Genomic DNA, 6,789 nt, shown 5'->3' on the forward strand with positions numbered 1-6,789 from the left:
AATCCTTCCACAAAATCGCCTCCCATCGAGGTTAGGGTTCAAAATATATCAAAATGAATATAAGTCTCGGAATTACTTAGCTATATGCAGACTGTAGTTGTCGTATTTTCTATACGAGGTTAGAAAATGCGAACTCTGCAAAAGCGGACAAGGCATAGCAAAAGCGAACGAGGAGGAGTTCTGCTAAAGTCGCATTAGCGATCAAAATATCGCAGATGCGAAGATAGCTGCCATCGCAAAAACGGCAGAAATCTTCGCAAAAACATATAACCCACACTCGCAAATGCGAGGAATATCTTCGCAAATGCGAACTCTTCCCCAGCAGCCCAGTTTCACAAATGCAAGGGCTAATTCGCAAATGCGATGGAACTAGTACCAGCACTCAAAAATTATATAAAATCATTCCGAAACTCACCCGAGCCTCTGAGGTTCCAAACCAAACACTCACACCAATCCAAAAACATAATACGAACTTGCTCTCGCGATCCAAACAACCTCTAGAATCACGAATAGGACGCCAAAACATATGGAAAATCCCCATGAACTTCGAAAACTTATAGAATCGCAACCACGCATCTGAACCATATCCAATCAACTCTAAATGACGCGAAATTTTGCAGGTAAGTTTTATATGACGAAACGGACCTATTCCAAGTTCCGAAACTAAAATCTAAACCCGATAATTTTAAAGTCAAACCTAGGAAAGTTTTAAACCTTTAAATTACCAACTTCCACAAAATGATGTCGGAACCCTCAAGAAACATTCACATGCAAATTCGGGCATACACCCAAGTCCGAAAACATCATCCGGACCTATCTGAACCATCAAAACTCCGATCCGAGCTAGGCCAAATACTCAAAGGTCAAATCTTGATCAATTAGTCAACTTTGAGCTTCTCAAATGAGAGTCACTCCTTAAAATCATTTCCGAACCACTTCAAAACCCGAGCCGATGATGCACGCAAGTCATAATACACTATGTAAAGTTACTCATGACCTCAAACTGCCAAACCGGATGCAATTGCTCGAAACGACCGGCCGGGTCGTTACAAATTTTTCCATCCACAATAAAATCAACATCCTCAATATTGAGAAGTGACAAATAAAGAGGATGAAAAGGAATATAAACCTTTGGGTGAGCTACTTTAGCTTCTAGAGGAACAGGGCAAATTGAGATAAACGAAAGATAAGAATGTAATTTCAAAGACGTTCGATCGGACCAAAGAGCAGTATACGCCTTTAAATTGTATTGAATATCAACTATTTTTGAAATAGCTTAAAGTAATGTATTTGTGGAGGTTATCAAAATCTTTCACAAAAAAAACCCCACAATAAGAATAATTTTGTGGAGGTTAGAACAAAAGCGCCACAAATAGAATATATAATGGGGGTCTTCTACAATCCTCACAAATAAGCTGCCACAAAAAGAATTATTTTGTGGTGATTGGCACAAATGCCACAAAATAAATGTATAGTGGGGGGTTTTGTATAACCCCTATAAATAAACGTCACAATTTAATAGATTTTTTGTAGTGTAAACACTATTGTTTTAAGGTTTGGATTCAGGTTTCAGGTTTAGCTTTTGACTTTTGGAAATTGCAAATTAAATTAGACAATAAAATCCAAACATGCTTGGTTATGCCACAAAGAGACTGATTTACTATTTTATCTTGTGCTTGTTTAACATCACAATATTGTATGTTGATTAAGCCAATTATTCTAGTTAAAATAAACTCAGAATAACAGAAAGTATAACGTGAGTAAAAGAAAATACCATAGCCCGTTTGATTTCGTCCTGCAACTAAAACAAGTTTGATTCGGAGTTACTTTGAAGTAATATAGCGTCTTTATCGTCTTTGATTAGTAAGTTATTTAAATCAACCCGGGCTGTGAATTAATGAGATGACACTATTTCTAAAGAAATCAAGACAACCTAAGCTGACGTTAATGCCATATTAACATATTAAAACAAAGAGAAAATCACATCAGACTACGAAAAATTATTAGAATAACCAATAGCATTTGGAATTCCCAACGTGAATATTCCTATTTACCAAGTAGTAGTACCAAGTGGATTGGGGATGTATTTTATTATGTATATTGCCATATTGGGGTCTTAAAGAAAAGTTGTCACTTTCTTGTTACTGTTGTTGTTCCTCATTTTCCTATCCCTCGGCAACACCAAAGGTCCATAATATAATAATCTAGTTTTTCTCCTCCATTTTTGTTAATTATAGGAAAAATGAGGTCATTGATTAGTTGTAGTTTGATTGTAAGTCAGCCTGTTACCTCCGTGTAAATGTATCTTTTTTGGTTAAAAAGGAAACTATTATTAATACTTTAGGTTGCATTACAGTCATAGTAATACTGAAAAGGATATGGTGCAGTGGATGAGACTGTTCCTCCCTTAACCAAAGGTCTCGGATTCGAGTCCTGGGTATGGAAAATCCTTGGTAGAGAGTGCTTCCCCCCAAATGAGGCCCTACGCGGCGCGAATACGGATATAGTCGGGCTCCAATGCGGATACCGGATACCGAGTGAGAAACAAAAAAAAACACCGCTAGCGGAAATAGTACTAGAGTTACTGATAATACATGGATTTCCTATCGTAATTAAGCTATTACAAACATTAATAGAGACTATTTTGATAGAGCCTAAGCCTTCAGCGTCTTCTTGGACTAGTTTCAAAATAGTGGTAGGTGTTAGAATCGAAAAAAATCAGGTGTCATGCGGAAGTTAGTAAAGCAAACCTTGAATAGCGATAAATCAGACAAGAAAAGAGAAATATAACAAAAGAGACACAAATATTTAACGTGGTTCGGTCAATTGACCTACATCTACAAATGGAGATGAACAATTCACTATATAAAATAGAGTATAAAATATCGAGAGAACAACCTCACGAAGAGGCAAACACAAATGACACGCTAATACTTATCCCGAGAAATTCTCCCCTGAACAAGACTCACAAATCCTTTATGGCTACATTGTGAATGCTACTGAATAAGAAGAAGAATTATCAATTTATAGAAATCCAAACATTTTCTTCCAAGAAATGGGACTAGCCAAATATGAGAGATTTATATTTTCCTTCTAAAAGAAGAAAACTCAATTAAGATACATAATGATAAGAAATTCTGGCACATACACTCAGAAGCAATATTGTAGTAAGTAGGATATTCCTGTTCGGTAAATGTATCTTAATATTCTTATATAGAAGGTTTGTTATGATTATTTTCATAGTTAAATCAAATCAAATTAATCTGTTTAAAAACTAAAATCTAAATGTGTTTAAAAATTATAGAAGTATATTACTTATAATCTTCTGTCATTTCAATATTAGGTAAAATATATCTTAAAACGCTAAACCAAACCTTTAGGATCACATGTTCTTAAGACATAAACCAACAGGACTTCGGAGGATGAATATAACCTCATGAGTCAAAATGAATATATCTGATACGAATCCAGCTTTGATTAGAAACGCATGTGTATCTTTACTTCCTCTCTCAAATGAAACTCCAGAATTATGAATCCCCAAACCACCGGACATTGAGCATGACATTTTCGCTCAATCTAACCTACAAACTAAACTATCTTTCAAGGACATGTTAACAACATCTAGTCAAATGATGTTTGACTCTACCCTAAATCAAAAAAACTTGGAGTTAACAGAAAATTCTCATATAGAAGAAAGGGCTGACAATGCGGAATCCCCTATTGCAAGAGGCATCAAAGTCATTGCTTTGTCAGCAAAAGACAGATAAAGAATTTACGAGCCCTGGAAGAATGATATTATAGTGAAGTTAGTGGGCAAACACATGTTGCACCACTACTTGCAAAAGAAAATCCAAGATCTATGGAGGCCAATGGAAGATTTCCAAATGATTGATCTAGGAGAAGACTACTACATAATCAAATTCAAAAATAAAGTTAACATCGAGAAAGCTATTCAACAAGGACCTTGGTTCATTAATGGACACTTACACTCTATTACTAAGTGGAAACCAAATTTTGTGGCTTCAAAAGAGAGGCTAACAACAACGGCAGTATGGGTTAGACTCCCACAACTGCCTACAGAATTTTACGATGGCAAAATACTTAAAAAAATTTGCAATGTAATTGGTCGATTATTAAGGATTGATGTTTGTACTTCAACCACACTAAGGGGAAGATATGCAAGACTATGTGTTGAACTTCCTTTAGAAATCCTAGTCCAACCATTTCTATATGTGGGACAACACAAACAACGCATCCATTACGAAGGTGATAACTTCCTATGCACAAATTGTGGTAAACTAGGCCACAAAAAAAAAACAATGCTTTTTTATTAAATTGGATGCAAGGCAGTTAAGGAAACAACCAAGGAGCAGGCAACATCCTCAATTCTGGAAAATCAACAAGAGGAGTCGAAAACAGTTTCCTATAACAAAGGAAGGAGACAAGTATCAAGAAGCACTCAACAAGATACCATCAAGCCAGTCAACAACAACAAAGGTTCAGGTATCCCCGTTAAGATGTTCAATGCTAGCACTGGTAAGTACCTCGATACTAAGTATTTACAATACAAATCAAAGGATCCAAAGGATTCCACTTCTTTAATGGACATAAAGGAAGCAAAAAATGCCACTGCCACTGCTAAGGTAAGGAATCCGGCAACCATCGCTAAAACATCAACTTCCTTACTAATAAAAAATAATTTTAATATCTTAGAAAATGAGAACATTGTTTTAGATAAAACCACTAATGAAACCACCCAAGGGAATAAGTTATTTTTTAATAATCCTAATAATAGCCATGCAAAAGAACAAATGTCCAACCTAAATGAGGATTGTGCCATGTTGGATATTAACGTGTCTATTCCTAAAAAAAAAGTGAAAATGATTCCATGCAACAAAGATGGACAAAAAACAATTGTAACCCTACTATTAATACCAACTCCTCTACCCTTTCTATCAATGAAATAAAACAATTTGGTAATTACACTAGCTTAACCAAAAATCTGGACAAAGATCTTTCCTTAGGATCTCATAATCTCTCCTTCCCTGAGCATGTAAGCCAAATGGAAAATAAAGATGGCCAAGTCTTACATTTGTACAATAGCCATAGCCAAGTAATGGATACTACACCCATAGAACAAAAACCTATAAACCATGGCATTGGGCAACCAAAAGCCATTCAATTGGCACTCCAAATCATTGCCCTACCACCTAATCCCTCTCAATCAACTCCTAGCCTTTCTCCCATGCATAAGTTAGAGACCTTAAGCATTCCTATCCCCGTTAAATATGCCCAGAATTCTCTCGACCATAAGGAGACGACCTAGGCTTATACATATTCTAAGGCAACACAGAGCAATTGCCATGGAAAATCTACCACCCTTTCCTCCCCAAATGGAAAATCCTCAGATAATATACGTCCAACCACCACAAGTATAGGACTACCAGCCTGTGTCATGGATGGAAATGGGATTAATGGGCCATGCAGTATCATTCAACCTTCAAATCAACGGCCAGGACTCAATTGTCATACTTCACAACACTCAGTATTTAGCTCAACTAGTAGCAGAGGGCATGAGGTTAGCCATGAACAACTACTTCAATCAAGTATGGCTAAACAACATCCTACAACCCATAGCCCCCTCAGTAAACCCTCAACTAGTGCATGCAATGAGAAATCATTGGAATTTACCACCTCACTTCAACCCCATATACCCTCAAAATGCTCTCCTAGATATGCCATTTTTCCCCCAGAAACACTAACTCAACTCAACCCTATTTTCATGTCATGGGAGAATCCCCCACCAGTTCAGGAACCTCACATTCCTCAACCACCCCATCAACCCCCATCACCACCTCATCAACCTGCTCAAAACCAAGAATCAATAGAGGCAAAAATGGAGGAGGAGGAGGAACCTCTCAATATAATCTTATAACGAGTCCTAGAGTTCTCAAACTAGACGGGATAAAAGTATTTCTCTTTACGGAGATGCAAGAGAAGAGGCACGTACTCAACTGCCCACTACCATTATACAAATGCTCGATGTATATCAATCCACCTCAGGATCCAACGGTGGGGAACAGGAAAATGATATTAGTACCAGCTTTGACAAGGAACCAATTATGGGGACTATATGGGAGAACGGGGAACAACCAAACCAAAATCATAATGTCTCTATGAACCGACCAACTAATATCATTATATGGAACATAAGATTTGGTAATAATGAAATTTTTTGGAGAAATTTCAGAGAAATGGTCGACACTCATAGACCATGCATGGTGGCCTTACTGGAAACTAGAATGGGTAGCCATGTAGAACTGCTCAATGACTTCGGATTTACAGAGATGATAGAGGTTCCATCTGATGGTCAGGCTAGAGACTTGTGCTACTATACAACCACGAGGTGGTGACTGTCCAAAACTTTGTCCGTAGAAATCAAAAAATCCATGTAACGATTGAGGTACTCCCTATACGTAAACTTTGGCTTTTTAGTACAATTTATGCTAGTACTAATTTGTATAATAGAAATGCCATATGGGAAAAACTAGAAAATATTAGTAGAAATCAGATAAGCCCTTGGATGGTGGGAGGGGATTTCAATGATGTTTTTACTGCCAATGATAAATTTGGAGGCAGGCCTCTCAATGACTCTAGAGCCAAATTCCTTTGTTCTAAGATTAATAGTTGTAAACTCATTGATCTTGGATTCAAGGGATGCAAATTTACTTGGTCTAACCATAGGCATAAGAATAAGGGTTTAATAATAAAAAGGTTGGATAAAGTTTT

This window comes from Nicotiana sylvestris, chromosome 5 (genome assembly GCF_000393655.2).
Source record: "Nicotiana sylvestris chromosome 5, ASM39365v2, whole genome shotgun sequence".
NCBI classification, from domain to species: domain Eukaryota; kingdom Viridiplantae; phylum Streptophyta; class Magnoliopsida; order Solanales; family Solanaceae; genus Nicotiana; species Nicotiana sylvestris.